The sequence below is a fragment of the Pelophylax lessonae genome (assembly GCF_965119305.1).
Source record: "Pelophylax lessonae genome assembly, chromosome: 3".
In the NCBI taxonomy this organism is placed as follows: Eukaryota; Metazoa; Chordata; class Amphibia; order Anura; family Ranidae; genus Pelophylax; species Pelophylax lessonae.
This window is the reverse complement of record NC_138770.1, coordinates 27882377-27903292: the sequence shown is the minus strand read 5'-3', so window position 1 is coordinate 27903292 and position 20916 is coordinate 27882377. Positions and strand designations below refer to the sequence as shown.

The following is a 20916-nucleotide window of genomic DNA, read 5'->3' as shown; positions in this document are numbered from 1 at the left end:
ATATTTATATTGTAACATGGGGGACCATTAGCTCAGTGGCAGATGCGTTTTTCAGTGATTCACTGTAGTCAGGAGTGTGGTTTAAGGGCATGGCAGCCCATTTTTATTAAAACAATAAGGAAAGTCCATAACATAGTTTCCCACGCAGGGGTTCTTCTTCAGTAAATATATATCAAACTGAAAATGCTAGCCCACCTGGCTCTCTCGCTGTAGCACTACCTCTGCTCTTGGTGCTGGTCACACAGACCACAGATTCCTTTAGTGTGGACGAAAATTTCACACTAATGCACACGGCTCCACACTGACGTACACTGCTCTTCTGACCCCAGGTCCTTTACTGTCTCCTACAGACACTCAGGCTTTGGCTACCACATGCAGCCTCTCCGACTACTGGAGACCACCTGTCTCCCTTGGGTGGAGCCGTCTCTAATTGGGAGCCCTGAGGTCTTCCTAGACCCTCATTATAAGGGCTGTGTGCACCTGAGCCCACATCCTGCTGGTCATCTACAAAACATGAACACAGACTGGGAGATTCCGTCCCTCCCAAGACACTATGAAATCTCCAAACTACAGAGCCCCATCCAGGTATACCAAAACCTGGAGAAAGCTGCAAAAGCAGTCTTCTCCACTGCTGCACATCTACGCTCTGTAGTCCTGCACAGAGCCAATGTGCACACTCTGCATCCTTTAAATGACCACTTTCACCCTGACAGAGTCTTGACCTGTCACAATAATATATAAAGCTTTGTCTGGAGTGTGACTTCAAAGGCTGCTCATAGCTACTAATAAATAGTCCTCATCAGGTCCAGCATGAGACTGTAGAGCTGAAGGGAAGGCAAGCCATGTGGAAGGGAAATGTTGGGTGTTACATTTTTATTCTTGTTTCTCATAGGTCATACACTGTTGGTGGTAATTATTATATTATTATTACATTTTAGATTTCAGTTTTGTACTATTTCCAGTAAGGATTGTTCGGGAGAGGATAAAGCAGAGGATGAAGAAGCGTCCTCCTCTTCAGAAGATAAAATAAAGCCTGATAATCTTTCCTGGCTGATTAACCCGGAGAGTAAAATCCAGGAATTACAGTAAGAGAAATCTGTGATCCTGCAGTGATCAGGACATGTGACGTCTTGTTATTGTTCCCGTCTCTCAGTGTTTCCTTATATCTCTGGGTGTCCTCCATCTTCACTGATGTAGAATCTTCTATCACCCGTCCTCTTCTCATGTCTTTTCCTCTCTCTTTGGAAATCTTTCTCTTTGTAATCTCATCCATGGGATTCAGAGTTCCCCTTAAAGTAGATCTGTGACCAGCAGTGCTTTAAGTGGCCCAAAAGAGGTGCCGGTAACTCTATTATAGCCTATAAATTCCCCCCCCCCCCCACCCCACATCAGGGTCCCCACAGAGCACCCCCCCTGGCCTGGGCTGGTACTCCGGAGCAGGGGGACTCACTGGTGGTGACTGGTCTGGCTCTGGAGTGGGAAATATTCTTGGGGGGGGGCAATTGAGGGCACAGATGTCCAAAATGAGCATACTGGTACGCTAAGGCGCACGGAGAGGTGACGGTATGCTCAAGAGCCATATTTGGAAGTGGCGGTACTGAGTACCAGTGCATACCGGCTCACTTAAAGCACTGGTGACCAGACTATGTACATATGGAATGGATATCCATATTCTTCACAAGCAGTAAATATGCTTCAAAACATGTCCTCACTGACCTCTGTAGCTGCAGACACTGTGGATCAATCCATCTTTACAATTCACAAAAATATTTAGGGAAGCTGTCGTGGAAAATAAATAGGCTTGTACTGAAAAGTACAAATGGCCCGCTCTTTTACATAACGATTTACCAAGCACTCGGCGATAAAGAAAGGAACAAACGCGCTGGGTCATTTCGATGCCATCTGCCAGGTCTCTCTCCATTGGATATGTATGTGTGTGCATTTGTGTATAAGAGCTAGTGTTTGTGTGTGAGAGTTTATGTGTCTCTTCATGGATGAATGATGTGTTAGCTGCTGTTATGTGAGCTGTTATGTGAGCTTGTGTGTGTGTGTGTCTATGTGTGTGTGTGTGTGTGTGTGTGAGAGAGTGTGAGTGTGTGTGTGCCTCCTTCTGTGTTCTGATCTGTTCTGTGCAGGGCTTGTTTATTTACAGCAAGTAAGTGAGTTACAGGGAGTGGCTTCATGGCCACCAATCACAGATACGTATACATTCAAAAAGCACAATAGAAGCTGTGGAGTACACGCCCATAGATGGACAAGAGTGAACAAAAGACTAAACTGCCAGAAAGCCCATGGCTTTTCATTGTTCATTCATGTCAATCCATAAACATGCACTCCATTACCTGTTGGTGGGTTTCCATCAAACATGATTCATATATATAAACCAATTTTGATAGTGACCATTCTATTTGTTCCAGTTGATGAGGTTTTATCTGCATAAGATAATAGCAGCAGCCCCCCCCCAGTCACACCGATCGAATGCGACCATAAGGAAACGTCTATTAATCTTGGTAAAATAAGAGTTTTCCACATCACAGACCCATCTCAGCAGCGCAGGGCCCTGACCTGCAGACATAGATCTGTGCGATGGACTCTCTCTGCTACTAGTATTGTGCCATCTCATCCAATGGAAGATTTTCACCAGCAAGTCTTCCCTGCAATGACAGTTAAAGCGATAATCACTGTGAATAGCGATTATCGGTAAAACTTGACACTGGGAGACATTATGACTATTTAAGCTAATCAAAATTTCCACAACAGAAGCCCCGCAGGTGGGTTTCAGCAATCTGCCCCCCCCCCCCATTCCTCTGAGACAATCAGTTGTGAGTGGAAATTACAGCTTGGCTACTTCAAATTTAAAAATTAATAAATGTAAAGTTGCATCCTGACCATAATACTCTGAAGACAGAAAATAACAATACATTCCTCTGGAGGCAAAGACATAAGACAATCCACACTTCTGTACATAAGGCCGCCCCATAACCAAAACTATTCATATTTCAGAAATCTCATCTGTCGATGTCTAACTTCTGTAGGATAGTAGGTATAAATCCTGGAAATCTGCCCATCCCCCATCACTAATAGAAATGATCAGGTATAAAGTTCATATAACCCCCTCTAGAGTCCCTCCACAACCACATAATATACTATGTAGAGCTGTGCAGTCCATCCTATTGTATCTTGATTGTTATCCACAATGAAATATTTATAATAAGAAGTCCTAATCATGGTGAGGTTCCAAAATAAAAATGTCAATTTATTCTTACTTGAGGCTAAAATAAGCCCAAAAGAGAAACTGAGTGTTTCCGCCATTCAGGCCTTAGCCATAGCTGTCTGTTAGGTTCAATGCCCCAATAGATGCCCCCCAACCTCACACAGCCACGAACAGGGTTACAATAACATGAATTAAACATAAAACATAATAAGTAGATCTATGTTCATGTAATGAAATGGAAATTGAGTACACAATGAAATGAGATAAATATAATACAGGAACACACAAATATAGGATTATACAAATTATTACCATCAATAATAATCAAAAATCAAATACCAACTTACAAGTCATGTGAGGTGGAGATCCCAGTGATGGTTGAGGCTGAGATCCACCACACATCCGGCCCTAATAAATTTCAGTGTTAATCACCGCCTCTATCAGATGAAATCACCCTTTCTATTCTACAAAAACAAAAGGGGGTCCTGTCCCTCCATGGACACCTCTGAAGGGTCTGGAAACATTAGACAATTGTTTGGATCTCATATTGGCTACATCACAAAAGAGTTTACCAACCTGGAGGTGTAAAGGTCAGGTGGTCTATCCCACGTATTGGAGAGAACATGCCCTGTATTCTATAACATACACTACATGATATGAGTTGTAGGTCATATATTGTCTGATTGGAGACTTTTCCCCGAGACTTTAGATGTCATCTCCTTGCTGACATTCTGTCCCTTCCACTATCTGCAGATTATCAGAGATGAAAGAGTGGGGAGACAATAGAGATCCTAAAGTGTGAGCTTTAGGGTTCTATCTCACCCTGTTAGTGGCTCTTGGGACCTCCGGGGCATATATGTATCCCACTTTTACTCTTCCCCCCTTCCCCTTTCCTTCTCTTCTGCTGTCCCGTTCGTCTCTCTGTCCATTCTTTACCCCCATTGGTAGGTATCTATTTTTGTTTGGGTAATCATACCAGAATTCCAGTTGATCCTGCTCTCCTACGGTCTCCCTTCTACAGGGACCTTTTTCTAAAAATACTACTTATGCTTCTAATCGGTGCACAGACTTTACCTCTCTCGTGATTTGTGCTCCCCACCAGTGACCTTATCGAATTACCTAAATTGTCATGATTCTCATCCGAACAATTTTGCTTTCTGAGCTCCTTCAGTCTGCTGCTGATCCCTTATTTGGGTGGGGTCTTTCCTGGCTTTCTGGGCGACAGATTGTGATCCCATTGGGGTTGCCTGGGGGTCAGGAGGGTCTCCCCCGATTGCATTATATTCTACTTTTACTCGCTTTGCTCTTCCTCCATAGGAGCCTCTTTACCTGTATTGTTGTTTATATGGATGACATTTTTCACTCCACATGTTTTAACTTGTATGGTGAAGCTTTCTGTATGTTACCTACCAATTTATATGGCTAAATGCTGTTATCTGTTGATGGCTTTTGTTTTGTTAAAACTTAATAAAAATCTTTGAAAGTAAAGTGGGAGCTTTTCTCCTTGGCAGCCCTTGTGTAGAATATCAGATCATTGTTTGTCAGAATAGAGAACAGGTGAGTTCTTCTTCATAATTCTCACCGTTTCTTGTTCTTCCTCTGAAGAACTGAATACAGAAGTCACACATATGTCTGTACTATGCTTACATTTACATGCACTGGAGGGCTGCTGCCCCACTTTTCTGGCATTAATCCCTCTTATTACATAGTTACATAGTTACATAGTTTCATAGTAGGTGAGGTTGAATAAAGACAATAGTCCATCCAGTTCAACCTGTGTAGGTGTGTGTGGCTGTAATCATCTCTCATACCCCTGAATGTTCTGATCCTTGAGATGTACGTCTAATAGTCTTTTCAAAGCCACCATACTTCCCACAGAAACCACCTCTTGTGGTAGAGAATTCCACAATCTTGTAGCCCTAACAGTAAAGAACCCCCCACGTTGCCTGAGGTTAAAACGCTTCTCCTCTAATCGCATTGTATGCCCCGAGTCCTCATGCAATCCCTGCGACTGAACAGCTTTTTTTCTAAGCCTAGATCCCCATTGAGATATTTAAAAATTGCTATCATGTCCCCCCTCAGGCGTCTCTTCTCCAGGGAGAATAAATCAAGCGATTGCAGACGCTCCTCATAATCAAGGTCCTCCAATCCCCTAATTAGTTTAGTTGCCCTTCTCTGGACTCTCTCCAGCTCCAACACATCCCTCCTGAGGACTGGTGACCAGAACAGGACAGAATACTCCAGATGCGGTCGGACCAGAGTTTTTTGTTCTACACTTTTAGTTCTTACAGCGACTTGTGCACCAAATTAAGTAGTTTTTAAATGACCCTTTCACATTGTCCATGTCCATTGTTACATGGCCCAATAAATGCACCAAATTCAAAATGAAATACAGACAGTTCATATTTTATGAAAGTGGAACTATTGAAAGCCAACTCTCTTTTGGCGTACAGAGACAGACTCTGGCTCAGACAAATTTTTGCAAGTATGTGCACTCTGAAGGTGGTGCATCATGATTGTCATGGTCAGGGGTCAGACTTGGAGACCAGGAGGTAAAGCTATAGAGGCACCCACAGACCAGCAGGTTAAGTACAGAAGCAGGTGACCCTGGCAGATGACACAGGCTCACCTGAGGTGTGGGATCTAAGCAATCACCTGTATTCAGCAGAGCTCCTGATGGTGGAGATGGCTTTTGTTGCATGTACTGTAAGTACCAGGTTGCATTCCTTTAGGGTCGCCCCACTAGGAGGTGATTAAGCCAGGGTCCAGTAGAGATATAGTAGGTAGGGATCAAGCAAAAGCCTAGACGGTAAACAAGACCAAGGTCAGTAACAAGGCGTTGCAGGTTGGGATGAAGTGGAAGCATAGTCAAAGAACAAGTCAAGGTCAGCATTGATTGGTAGTGAAGAAAGGGATGGCAGTAGAAGTGAAAACAGTGATATAGTGGCTCGAGTGAGCACAATAATCTGGAAAACAGGAAGTGTAAAGGCACGGCTTAATTCGAAAGTTGAAGGTAGGAGAAAGGAGTTTAAACAATATAGAAACTATGTTTGTCCAAAGAATCAGAGAGGGGGCTGTCCAGTATTTCAGGTGGATGAGCAAGAAGATCTACTGCCAGGCGCAGCAGAGGTTTTGGGTTCAGATCCTGGCCCTGACCAGGAATAAGTCTGCTTTGATTGATTGTAATATATGTACTTTTCAGCTTCATGTCTGTCTGTGCTATTATTTCTATCTGTAGATGTCAGACTTCACAAAAGACTTAGGGATCATTTCCTAACCAAGTTTTGCCTTGCGTTCCCCCTAAGTCAGGCCCTATTATAAGTAGAATTTACTGACTTCTCTCACCTTGATAAAGGGATATCATTACTTTCTTCAGTTTTTCTTTTCTATTAGATTTGTGACGACAAAACCCTAAGAGTTTTGGGTGATTTCCCTAGTATACTCTCCTGTGTCTGTATTTGTCTTTGCAGGTTGTATAGATGTGGTTTGACTTCCTCTTGCTGTGATAATTTCCGTTCCATTCTTATCACGAACCGATCTCTCACCACACTGGATTTATCACATAATGATCTGCAAGACTCTGGAATAAAACTTCTGTGTGATGGACTCCGACATCCTGACTGTACTCTGCAGGAGCTGCGGTGAGAATTACACTCAGGGGTGGGCTCACAGCCTTAGGCCTGGGGGGAAAGTTCACCCAAGGAACAATACAATAGTGAAGCTGCGCTCATCCAATACATATAACAGTAGGTCAATAGATGGTATATATAATACACAGGTATAGTAGGACTACGGTGATATACACGAAATAACTAAAAAGTGACTTCAGTGCTGTAAACAGGGTCTCCGTATAAGGTACTGAAGTGGTGCTTTTGCAAATATTATGACGTGACTGCAGTGACAATCCTACAATAATAATTAGGTGACACTAATGGATGAAGTAAAACTAGAGTGATATAACCAATTTATCATAGAGCAATAGATGATGATACATGTGCTGTAAATAAAATCAGAATAAGGTGCTTGGTACAAACACTGTAGTGTGATACCAGTGATGGTCATCCAGAACTGACTGGGTGACAGCAAGAGTGAATCCAAGTAAAAAGTGGCAGTGATATATAAATACAATAGTATATATAAAAAAGATGTGTATATATTAGATTAAAACATAATAGGGCTGGTGAAAAAGTTCATAACTATAGTAAATAATCCAGGTGCAAATAAAGCAACAGTAGAGTTCATAAAAGAAAGTGATCCAGGTGCAATCTTGTGAAAGGTGCCCACTTGGGTGATGACATCACCTATGGTGAGTGGTGGATGATCCAGAAGTTATATTTCTGGGTTTACTACACGTCTCTGAGACGTTCAGGCTATACCCGAAGTGCAGGAACACGGATGGCTCGAGACACAGGGTGTCCAGTGGCTGGCTGTTTCGTTTTTAACTGTAATGATCGGAATACACAATAAGAAAATCGGCCGATAATTTCCGTTCAGCGAAGGATCAGCCGATATTCTACTCGTTAATGCCCAGCCATCAGTGACCGATATCGATATTTTGAACGAAAAATCCCGTTTGAAAAAAATGAAAAATTCTGTTGTCTCGTTTGCGACAAATGATATTCTATACATTGGTGTTAAGGTCATGCATTTAAAATCTGTAGAACATCATCACGCATGCACTGTTTCGATGGTCGGCGGTCAAACGGTCGGGCGATATTCGGCCCGTGTATTCCAGCCATAAGTTGCTATATTTTTTAAATAAACCTCATACATAAATACTACACCAGAAGAGCCTCTGCTTTCTGCATCCTTACTGGGAGCTTTTTAGGAAACCATGACGAACCCCCACCCACCCCCCTTGGATGGCTCTAGGAGAGCCAGGGGCCCCTATTACCAGCCCCATACCTGCAGCAGGAAGGATACCTAGGCACCCTCCAGCCCCCCTGGATGATTATGGGATCGATAGGAGTTCCTCTTTTCATGCTGTAATCTTACAGCAGTAAGGTAACGGTGTAGTACACCCGGAAATATTACTTCTGGAACATCCACCACTCACCATAGGTGTTGTCATCACCCAAATGGGCACTTTCACAAGATTGGTTATATCACTCTAGTTTTACTTCATCCATTAGTGTCACCAAATTATTATTATAGGATTGGCACTGCAGTCACGTCATAATATTTGCAAAAGCACCACTTAAGCACCTTATACGGAGACCCTGTTTACAGCACTGAAGTCACTTTTTAGTTATTTTGTGTATATCACCGTAGTCCTACTATACCTGTGTATTATATATATACCATCTATTGACCTACTGTTATATGTATTGGATGAGCGCAGCTTCACTATTGTATTGTTTCTAGAGCTATTTAGTGTTTTTGGCAAGGCTGAACTAGGAGCTGCAAATTTTCCTTGCTGTCTGCTATCTCTGTATTGTCATCTCATCTCTGTTGTGATAGCGCAGGGGTTCTCACTCACTTGATTAAGTTCAGTCAAGGGCCCATTGAACCACCAAATCAGCTCACCGTCCAGGCCCACCTGATTTTATAACGGATATTGATGTTAAAAAGCAAGACAAATTTGATGCAATGTGGTAACATAATTTAATGTTAATAGCAACAAAGGAGTTAAACAAAAATAATGCAACAATGCAGCCTCACCAGTGCCCATCAGTGCAGCCTCACCAGTGCCCATCAGTGCAGCCGCTCCAGTGCCCATCAGTGCAGCCTCACCAGTGCCCATCAGTGCAGCCTCACCAGTGCCCATCAGTGCCCAATAATGCAGCCCAATCAGTGCCCATCAATGCAGCCTCACCAGTGCCCATCAATGCAGCCTCACCAGTACCCGTTAATGCAGCCTCACAAGTGCCCATCGGCTCAGCCTTATCAGTGCAGACAGATTAGTGCCCATCAATGCAGCCTCACCAGTGCCCATCCAAAGCAGCCTCACCAGTGCCCATCCAAAGCAGCCTCACCAGTGCCATCCAAAGCAGCCTCACCAGTGCCCATCAATGCAGCCTCACCAGTGCCCATGAATGCAGCTGCATCAGTGCCCATTAATGCAGTCTCACCAGTGCCAATCAGCTTAGTCTGATCAGTAGTGATCTCTATGCCTACAGGTCTGTGATCCCTTTAGAAAGATCCACAACTGAGCAAAGGTTACTGTGGCTGATATCAGCAGTGATCTGTATTCCTACAGGTCTGAGACCCCAATAGAAAGATCCACAACTGAGCAATGGTTACTGTGGCTGATATCTGCAATGATCTCTATACCTACAGGTCTATGAATCTTTTAGAATGTTGCAGAAACTGACCAATGAACAATACTGTAACTGGTATCTGATGTAAAGAAATCAATCTATCCCTACCTCACACAGGAACCTCGCCCTCCCTACACTGCTAGGAATGTCTCTCTGCACTGTCTGACTCCAAAAAAAAAACTATTCTCTCCCTGCCTGAATTGCGTGCCTGTCCCTGTCTCATCGCCCGCACAATGACACCACATGCTTCGGCTGCGCGAGCAGCATTTATGTATTGTGGGGCATATACTTGGCCCCTGAGCCATGATTGGCTAAAGGCAGCCTGCCTTTAGTCCAATCATGGCAAAGATCATTTGATTGGCCAAAGCATGAGGTCAGGGTGCATGCTTTGGCCAATCACATAACACGCTGCACGCACTGCGCGCGTGCAGTGCATGATGGGAAACTCGCATTTCCCGCGAAGAAGCACATTTGTTCGTCATTCAACGAACGATCGAATTAGTGATGTTCGAGCTGAACTTACCTTCGACTCAAACTCAAAGCTCATCCCTAGTTTTCATGAGTAGAGATGTATAGAACTGTTCGCCGGCGAACAGTTCCCGGCGAACTTAGCATGTTCGCGTTCGCCGCTGCCGGCGAACATATGCGATGTTCGGTCCGCCCCCCATAAGACATCATTGAGGCAAACTTTGACCCTGAACTTTACAGTCAGCAGACACATTTCCAGCCAATCAGCATACCTCCCTCCCACACCCTCCCACCTCCTATAAATAAGCAAGGGCAGCATCCATCTTAGATCATTCTGAAGCAGTGTGTGTAGTGAGAGTAGGGAGAGCTGCTGCTGCTGCTGTTAAGCTAGGGACAGTTAGTCAGTGTTCCTGGTCTTGCAGTGTTCTTGGTCCACTACTGCTGTAATATCAGCACCCCAAAAAGCCCTTCTAAGGGCTGGTATTTGTGTTTTTTTTTTTTTTATATATATATATATATATATACCTAGCGTCCCCAAAAGCCCTTTTAAGGGCTGGTAATTGAGTTGTTCTTTCATATATATATATATCTATATCTATCTAGTGTCCCCAAAAGCCCTTTTAAGGGCTGGTAATTGAGGATTTTTTTATTTATATATATATACATATATATATATATATATATATATAGTGTCCCCAAAAGCCCTTTTAAGGGCTGGTAAGGTAATAGAGTTTTTTCCTTATATATATATCTATATATATCTATTGTACACTGCAGTTGCCTGCCCGCTGTGTGTGAGAGGCCACAGACCTACCACAGACTGTACTGTGTGCACACCACACTCATTTCGGGTGGCACAGGCACAGTACCTTGCATTTTAAAAAATATTTTTTTTCCTCTGTCATAATTGCAGTGAGTGCTGTGTCAGGTCCACAGAGTGCACTGTACCCACTGCAGTGCACTGCCCACCACTGATATATATACGTTGGCACAGCATCTTGTTGCAATAAATTGAAAAAAAAAAAATTTTTTATTATTGCAGTTGCCTGGGTGCCAGTGACTGCTGTCAGGTCCACAGAGAGTGTACTGTGCCACTGCCCACCCACCACTGATATATAAGGTGGCACAGCAGCTTGCACTCATAGTACAACAGTAACAACACATTAAAAAAAAAAATGACAGGCAGAGGCAGGCCACCCCGCAAGGGCCGTCGTGGTCGTGGTACTGTGATTTCCTTAGGCCCTAGAATAATGCCCAGTGTTCAGAGGCCACCACAGACCCTGAACTCAAAAAATTCTGAGGCCATAGTTGACTGGCTTACACAGGACACCCAATCGTCTACAGCTTCCGCTCGGAACCCTAATGCACCATCCTCCTCCAGCTCAGCTTCGGGCACCTCTCAATTTACCACTCGCCAGCCCGCCGGCACCACCACCAACACTAGCACCACAGCCGCTTCACTTGATCCGTCAGAGGAGTTATTTTCACATCAGTTTGAAGAAATAAGTGATGCGCAACTATTAGTGCCAGAGGATGTAGATAACGGGGATATGTCTCAGTCAGGCAGCATTATACACATGGACGTACATTGTGATGATGATGATGTTGTACCTGCTGCTGCTGCCTTTGCTGAGTTGTCAAGTGAAGCGGCTGATGATGACGATGTGTCTGTGGATGTCACCTGGGTGCCTGCTCGAAGAGCAGAAGAAGAGGGGGAAAGTTCAGATGGGGAGACAGAGAGGAGGAGGAGACGAGTTGGAAGCAGGGGGAGGAGGTCATCGCAAGGAGCTAGTGGCGCAGTCAGACAGCATGTAGATTCGGCACCCGGGGTCAGCCAGACAGCACGCCAATCAACGCAAGCTGTTGCCACCACCAGAATGCCGTCCTTGCAAAGCTCAGCAGTGTGGCATTTTTTTTGTGTGTCTGCCTCTGATATCAGCGATGCCATTTGTAACCTGTGCCAAAAGAAACTGAGTCGTGGGAAGTCCAACACCCACCTAGGTACAACTGCTTTGCGAAGGCACATGATCTCACATCACAAACGCCTATGGGATCAACACATGAGTAAAAGCAGCACACAAACTGAAAGCCACCATCCTCCTCCTGGTCCAGCATCTTCAGCCACGTCAACCACTGCTGTCCTTCATGCCCCCTATCAACAACCCGCCCCTCCGCCTCTCACCTTCAGCAGTTCCTGCTCGTCACCTGCCCACAGTGAGGTGTCTGTCAAGGAAATGTTTGAGCGTAAAAAGCCAATCTCGCAGAGTCACCCCCTTGCCCGGCGTCTGACAGCTGGCTTGTCGGAACTCTTAGCCCGCCAGCTTTTACCATACAAGCTGGTGGAGTCTGAGGCCTTCAAAAAATTTGTCGCTATTGGGACACCGCAGTGGAAGGTACCCGGCCGAAATTATTTTTCACAAAAGGCAATCCCCAACCTGTACTCTATTGTGGAAAAGGAAATCATGTCACGTCTGGCACACAGTGTTGGGGCAAGGGTCCATCTGACCACTGATAGCTGGTCTGCAAAGCACGGTCAGGGCAGGTATATAACGTACACTGCGCATTGGGTAAACCTGCTGGCGGCTGCCAAGCATGGAATGCGTGGCTCTGCTGCAGAGGAGTTGGTGACACGCCACGACTTGCAGGCAGGCCTGCTGCCACCTCCTCTACTCCTCCTACTCCATCCTCTTTGCTAACCTCCTCGGCTGAGTCCTCTTCTGCTGTTGCGTCTTGCTCCACACCAACTGCACCCCCCCAGCTCCCCAGGGGCTATTCCACATGCCGGATACGACAGTGTCACGCTGTCTTGGGGTTGACTTGCCTGAAAGCAGAGAGTCACACCGGAGCAGCACTACTGTCCGCCCTGAATGCACAGGTGGATCAGTGGCTGACCCCGCACCAACTGGAGATCGGCAAAGTGGTGTGTGACAACGGGAGCAATTTGTTGGCGGCATTGAATTTGGGCAAGTTGACACATGTGCCGTGCATGGCACATGTGTTGAATCTGATTGTGCAACGTTTTGTGCAGAAGTACCCAGGCTTACAGGACGTCCTCAAGCAGGCCAGGAAGGTGTGTGGCCATTTCAGGCGTTCCTACACGGCCATGGCGCACTTTGCAGATATTCAGCGGCGAAACAACATGCCAGTGAGGCGCTTGATTTGCGACAGCCCGACACGTTGGAATTCAACACTGCTAATGTTCGACCGCCTACTCCAACAAGAAAAAGCGGTCAACGAGTATTTGTATGACCGGGGTGCTAGGACAGCCTCTGCGGAGCTGGGTATTTTTTTTGCCACGCTACTGGACGCTCATGCGCAATGCCTGTAGGCTCATGCGTCCTTTTGAGGAGGTGACAAACCTAGTGAGTCGCACTGAAGGCACCATCAGCGACATCATCCCATATGTTTTTTTCCTGGAGCGTGCCCTGCGAAGAGTGCTGGATCAGGCCGTAGATGAGCGTGAAGAGGAAGAGGAAGAGTTGTGGTCACCATCACCACCACCAGAAACAGCCTTACCATCGATTGCTGGACCTGCGGCAACACTGGAAGAGGAGTGTGAGGAAGAGGAGTCAGAGGAGGAATGTGGCTTTGAGGAGGAGGAACACCAACCACAGCAGGCATCCCAGGGTGCTCGTTGTCACCTATCTGGTACCCGTGGTGTTGTACGTGGCTGGGGGGAAGAACACACCTTCAATGACATCAGTGAGGACGAGGAATTGGACATGAGTAGCTCGGCATCCAACCTTGTGCAAATGGGGTCTTTCATGCTGTCATGCCTGTTGAGAGACCCTCATATAAAAAGGCTGAAGGAGAACGACCTGTACTGGGTGGCCACGCTACTAGACCCCCGGTATAAGCAGAAAGTCTGTGATATGTTACCCAATTACCGGCAGTCGCAAAGGATGCAGCAGCTACAAAATAAGTTAAAAACTATGCTTTACACAGCGTATAAGGGTGATGTCACAGCACAACGGGAATCCAACAGGGGAAGAGGTGAAAGTAATCCTCCTCCTACCACCACAACCACGCTGGCAAGGACAGGACGCTTTACAGACGTCTTGTTGATGGAGGACATGCGGAGCTTTTTTAGTCCTATGCATCGCCACAGCCCTTCGGGGTCCACCCTCAGAGAACGACTCGACCGACAGGTAGCAGACTACCTTGCCTTAACTGCAGATATCGACACTCTGAGGAGCGATGAACCCCTTGACTACTGGGTGTGCAGGCTTGACCTGTGGCCTGAGCTATCCCAGTTTGCCATTGAACTTCTGGCCTGCCCCGCTTCAAGTGTGCTGTCAGAAAGGACCTTCAGCGCAGCAGGAGGTATTGTCACTGAGAAGAGAAGTCGCCTAGGTCAAAAAAGTCTTGATTACCTCACGTTTATTAAGATGAATGAGGCATGGATCCCGAAGGGACTGACAGTGGGGGATGTATTTGACTAAAAAAGGCCTGGTGATGACTGAGATGCCTTGGCCTAAAAATGGTCCACACGCTGCTGTATATAATCATTCTCTGCATGCCGGATGACTTACGTGACGTCTCCGCCACCAACTACGGTTCAAGCCGCAATGTTTTAGTGCACTTTCTGCCTTAAAACCTCAATTTTTCAGGCCGCTGCTACAGCAGCGGCTGCAACAATACCTACTTTTTCATGCATGTGTACATGCCTAATTTTTCTGGCCTCTGGTGCTACACTGTGGCTGCAAAAAAACAAAAAACAAAAAAAAAGGCACATACATGTGTCAATTCCCCTTCGTGATCGTTACCTTGTCGTGGTGAAGGGGCTTGCGTATCACAATGAAGCGATCATCACTTCTAGGATTGTGTTGGCACACCCCAGATGATAAGGTCGTTGCTTCATTGTGTACAGACCAAAAGCGATCCGCAGGATAATTTTTCATAAAAAAAAACATTCATTTTCTTTCATTCTTTCTGCGGAGCTGGGTATTTTTTGGCCGCGTTACTGAATGCTCATGAACAATGGCTGTAGGCTCATGCGTCCTTTTGCGGAGATGACAACCCTGGTGGTCAGTCGAACCCAAGGCAACATCATCGACCTCATCCCATATGCGTTTTTTCTGGAGCGTGCCCTGCGAAGAGTACTGGATCAGGCTGTAGATGAGCATGAAGAGGAAGAGTTGTGGTCCTCATCACCACCAGAAGCAGCCTTGTCGTTGTCAATTGCTGGACCTGTGGCAACGCAGAGAGAGGAGTCTGAAGAAGAGAAGTCAGAGGAGGAAGGTGGCTTTGAGGAGGTGGAATACCAGCCACAGCAGGCGTCCCAGGGGGCTTGTTCTCACCTTTCGGGGACCCTTGGTGTTGTATGTGGCTGGGTGGAGGAAGAGACCTTCAATGATGTCAGTGAGGACAAGGAACGGGACATGGCTAGCTTGGTATCCAACCTTGTGCAAATTGGGAGTTTGCGGTTGTGCAAATGGACTGACTGACTGTTAAACGGGGAGTTTGGTCTGTCAGAGTTTGGTCTGTCACTGTGAAGCGGGCGACGGGCGTAACCCTTACACTACTTGACCGATAAAACATCATACCTGATCGTATTCACACACTGGATGTTTTAGTGCTGGTTTACACTGCCGCTACCACTAAAGTAGCGTCGCTTCCAGTGCGACTTTGGCGCGACTTAGCGCGACTTTGGCGCGACCTCATCGCGAGGCGACTTTTTATTTGGCCAATCACAATATCATGTTTTGTGACCGTCACCTAATTTCCTTTTCCTGTTTTTTGTTTTACATATTTCCCCATGTGTGCAGTGTTGTCTGTGTCATAGCTCAACTGATAGGCATGTTTGCCTTGGCATATCATATTTCAGCTTGCCAGAAAGAAAAAAAGACAGCTGGAAAGACACTGCATTAGTTTTCTACTAAAAATCATAAGAAAAATGCTGTTTTTTTTGGGTTGTGGACATACTACAGAGCTGAAACTTGACAGGTACACTTTTTAGACCCCCCAGACACTAAATACAAAAAATGACATGCCTGCCTAAAAAAATGCCCGATAAATGCCTGCAAGAGAAAAAGACAGCCGCAGAGAAGCCGTATTACTGAAAATATAAGAAAAATGCTGTTTTTTAGGGGTTCTGGACATGCTACAGAGCTGAAACTTGACAGGTACACTTTTTAGACCCCCCAGACACTAAATACAAAAAATGACATGCCTGCCTAAAAAAATGCCCGATAAATGCCTGCAAGAGAAAAAGCCAGCCGCAGAGAAGCCGTATTACTGAAAATATAATAAAAATGCTGTTTTTTAGGGGTTCTGGACATGCTACAGAGCTGAAACTTGACAGGTACACTTTTTAGACCCCCCAGACACTAAATACAAAAAATGACATGCCTGCCTAAAAAAATGCCCGCTAAATGCCTGCAAGAGAAAAAGCCAGCCGCAGAGAAGCCGTATTCCTGAAAATATAAGAAAAATGCTGTTTTTTAGGGGTTCTGGACATGCTACAGAGCTGAAAATTGACAGGTACACTTTTTAGACCCCCCAGACACTAAATACAAAAAATGACACGCCTGCCTAAAAAAATGCCCGATAAATGCCTGCAAGAGAAAAAGCCAGCCGCAGAGAAGCCGTATTACTGAAAATATAATAAAAATGCTGTTTTTTAGGGGTTTTGGACATGCTACAGAGCTGAAACTTGACAGGTACACTTTTTAGACCCCCCAGACACTAAATACAAAAAATGACATGCCTGCCTAAAAAAATGCCCGCTAAATGCCTGCAAGAGAAAAAGCCAGCCGCAGAGAAGCCATATTCCTGAAAATATAAGAAAAATGCTGTTTTTTAGGGGTTCTGGACATGCTACAGAGCTGAAACTTGACAGGTACACTTTTTAGACCCCCCAGACACTAAATACAAAAAATGACATGCCTGCCTAAAAAAATGCCCGCTAAATGCCTGCAAGAGAAAAAGCCAGCCGCAGAGAAGCCATATTCCTGAAAATATAAGAAAAATGCTGTTTTTTAGGGGTTCTGGACATGCTACAGAGCTGAAAATTGACAGGTACACTTTTTAGACCCCCCAGACACTAAATACAAAAAATGACATGCCTGCCTAAAAAAATGCCCGATAAATGCCTGCAAGAGAAAAAGCCAGCCGCAGAGAAGCCATATTCCTGAAAATATAAGACAAATGCTGTTTTTTAGGGGTTCTGGACATGCTACAGAGCTGAAACTTCACAGGTACACTTTTTAGACCCCCCAGATGCTAAATCCAAAGAAATTTTTTATTTTTATTTTTTTTTAATTTTTCCAATAATTGGCTCTCTATCAAAAAATTATAATTTTTAAGAACTTTTTTTTGCGTGATCCCTCTCCGGCATGCCACAGTCCAGGTGTTAGTCCCCTTGAAACAACTTTTCCATCACTATTGTGGCCAGAAAGAGTCCCTGTGTGTTTTAAAATTCGCCTGCCTATTGAAGTCTATGGCGGTTCGCCCGGTTCGCCGGTTCGCGAACATTTGCCGATGTTTGCGTTCGCCGTTCGCGAACGGCGAATTTTAGGTTCGCGACATCACTATTCATGAGCAGTACTCATGGATTTTGCTACAAGGAGATGCATGTCAAGTAGAAATCCCATTATTTCCTATGTGGCAGGTTCCCCTCTATGTGCCGCTGGTAATTTGAAAGGGAATCTATATGGAGCCATTCACAATGCTGCAATGTACCTGCAACATTGTAACTCCAGACTAAGACTTTTCAGGTGGGTGACAATTCACCTCCATTTCACAGGGGAGGTCCAACCAATATTCCATGACATCATCCATCCAAATGTCCCAACATTTCATTTTCTAAGACCCCGCCCACTGATTATTCATTGGAATGTGTCTACGTCACCCAGTCACTGGAAGAGCATTTCATTTTTGTTTCCGGTTTCTCCCCCAGTATTATTTGGTGTAATATGACATTATCGTGCTGTGAAGAACTTTGCACAGTTATCATCACAAACCAAACTCTGACCAGACTGGAGATAATATTAAATGATGAGAAGATGTCAGAGTCAGAAGTGGATCGTTGTGAGATCCTCCGTCATGCGGGATTCATTGTGGATAGATGGTAAAAACTGTTATATTGGAGGTAACACACATACTAAATCTTAGAATGTGAATAGTATAAATGTAGACAACATTCGAAGGTAATGGGATGATGGAAGTGGGACGTTGTTGGGAGGTCTTTTGACACCCAGGCTGCACTGTATTGAAAATTGAAGAACAGGGTGGCAAACATATACAATTTCTGTAGAACCCATTGGAGGTCTCTGGAGTTATACAGATAATGAGAAAGATGATAGAGCTTTCCCGTGCCAGTCACAGATTTCCCAGATGATGGAGAATGTATTCATCATCCCAAGTTTTATCATTACAGATGGGGGGGGATTAGAAAAATCTGATCCTCCACTAATAATCTTAGTCATGTCCTACAATCTTCCACAAGGTTTTACCATCATTTAACTTTACTATCATTAAAAATTCCCCCATCCCCCACTGTCTATCCAATGTGTAACTGAGCCAATCAGATGTGTGTTTTCAGCCTGTACACATGACATTCCAGCACACCAGCCATATAGTCTTCTATGCCAATGGTTAGATGGTCATGAGTGTGAGGGCCCCTGTTCCCCAATGGTGATGTCCCCTCAGGAAAAGGGGGGTTAGTTACAAGATGGTGGGGGCCCTATAAATGGGTAGAACTTTTCAACCCCTAAAGTGTGAAGTCAGAGGGGATGGTTTGGTGTGTTTGCATATTGGGGTCAGTTATGAAAAGATGAGATCACACATCCTGCCACCTTCAAACAATCTACTTGTAGCATAGGAGAACAATGTCATATATTGTACAGCTATAGATTTGTAATTTACACAGAGCACAGTACAAGCACCCCCTTTTTCCATCATTTCTTAAAGAGCATAGTACGAGCACCCCCTTTTCCATCATTTCTTACAGAGCACAGTACGAGCACCCCCTTTTTCATCATTTCTTACAGAGCATAGTACGAGCACCCCCTTTTCCATCATTTCTTACAGAGCACAGTACGAGCTCCCCCTTTTCCATCATTTCTTACAGAGCACAGTACAAGCGCCACCTTTCCATCATCTCTTACAGAGCACAGTACAAGCTCTCCCCTTTTCCATCATTTCTTACAGAGCACAGTACAAGCGCCACCTTTCCATCATTTCTTACAGAGCATAGTACGAGCGCCCCCTTTTCCATCATTTCTTACAGAGCACAGTACGAGCACCCCCTTTACCCATCATTTCTTACAGAGCACAGTACAAGCTCCCCCCTTTTCCATCATTTCTTACAGAGCACAGTACAAGCGCCACCTTTCCATCATCTCTTACAGAGCATAGTTCGAGCGCCCCCTTTTCCATCATTTCTTACAGAGCACAGTATAAGCACCCCCTTTTCTATCATTTCTTTCAGAGCATAGTATGAGCGCCCCCTTTTCCATCATTTCTTACAGAGCACAGTACAAGCGCCACCTTTCCATCATCTCTTACAGAGCATAGTACGAGCACCCCCTTTTCCATCATTTCTTACAGAGCACAGTACGAGCACCCCCTTTCCATCATTTCTTACAGAGCATAGTACGAGCACCCCCTTTTCCATCATTTCTTACAGAGCATAGTACGAGCACCCCCTTTTCCATCATTTCTTACAGAGCACAGTACGAGCGCCACCTTTTCCATCATTTCTTACAGAGCACAGTACAAGCTCTCCCCTTTTCCATCATTTCTTACAGAGCACAGTACAAGCGCCACCTTTCCATCATTTCTTACAGAGCATAGTACGAGCGCCCCCTTTTCCATCATTTCTTACAGAGCACAGTACGAGCGCCCCCTTTTCCATCATTTCTTTCAGAGCATAGTATGAGCGCCCCCTTTTCCATCATTTCTTACAGAGCACAGTACAAGCGCCACCTTTCCATCATTTCTTACAGAGCACAGTACGAGCTCCCCCTTTTCCATCATTTCTTCCAGAGCACAGTACGAGCACCCCTTTTTCCATAATTTCTTACAGAGCACAGTACAAGCTCTCCCCTTTTCCATCATTTCTTTCAGAGCACAGTACAAGCTCCCCTTTTCCATAATTTCTTACAGAGCACAGTACAAGCGCCACCTTTTCCATAATTTCTGTGATGTTTGCGCAGGATCACTTTGACCCTTCTCCTTTTTCTCCTGATGCATTATGGGGGGGGGGGGGCTGTACCAGGAAGTCAGACACAGGTGTGTGGAGCCTGGAAGCAGCAGCATGGTACTGAGAAGAGATTACATCTGTTAGGAACTCAAGCCTGTTGTAATAAGACTCCTCCATATAAGAATGTCATCATATCTCTGAGTAAGTAATAAACCTTTCCCTGGTTAAGAAGTACATCCAGCCTGTGTGTAACTTGCTGAGCGGATACTGGCAGCATTGCTAGAAACACCTCGAGAGACCTTAACGTCTAAGGGACATAACAGTGGCGACGAGGATTGTGGATTTTAGCACACATGGCCTTCATAAGGTTTATGCCACCATTTGATCCTGCTGCTGAGCCATGGAGCTCCTGGGTGGAGAGGCTGGAGCAGTATATGGAAGCAAATAGTGTGGCTGTAGAAAACAAAGTTGCAGTTTTCCTCACAGCACTGGGCCAAGCTGCATATGGTACTCTCAGAGATCTAATTTCTCCAGACAAGCCGGCCTCTAAGCACCTGCCTGAGTTACAAAGCACAGTACGAGCTCCCTGTTTGCCATCATTTCTTACAGGGCACAGTACGAGCACCCCCTTTTCCATCATTTCTTACAGAGCACAATACGAGCCCCCCTTTTCCATAATTTCTTACAGGGCACGGTACAAACACCCCCTTTTCCATCATTTCTTACAGAGCACAGTACGGGCACCCCCTTTTCCATCATTTCTTACAGGACACAGTACGAGCCCCCCCTTTTTCATCATTTCTTACAGAGCACAGTATGAGCCCCCC

The 20916-nt window shown here is 45.1% G+C and overlaps 1 protein-coding gene and 1 pseudogene across 2 annotated transcripts in view; one reads left to right on the top strand and one right to left on the bottom strand.

Moving 5' to 3' along the window:
* The window catches only part of LOC309550691 (NACHT, LRR and PYD domains-containing protein 3-like), a 67222-nt pseudogene extending 49205 nt beyond the window's left edge, over window positions 1-18017 (top strand). The window contains exons 6-8 of the transcript XR_014226169.1: window positions 939-1085; window positions 6685-6855; window positions 17843-18017. The product of XR_014226169.1 is annotated as an NACHT, LRR and PYD domains-containing protein 3-like (transcript). The remainder of the gene's footprint in view (window positions 1-938; window positions 1086-6684; window positions 6856-17842) is intronic.
* LOC309550263 (uncharacterized protein) overlaps window positions 1-20916 on the bottom strand; it is a gene marked incomplete at both ends in the record, with an annotated part of 667886 nt that overhangs the window by 568819 nt on the left and 78151 nt on the right.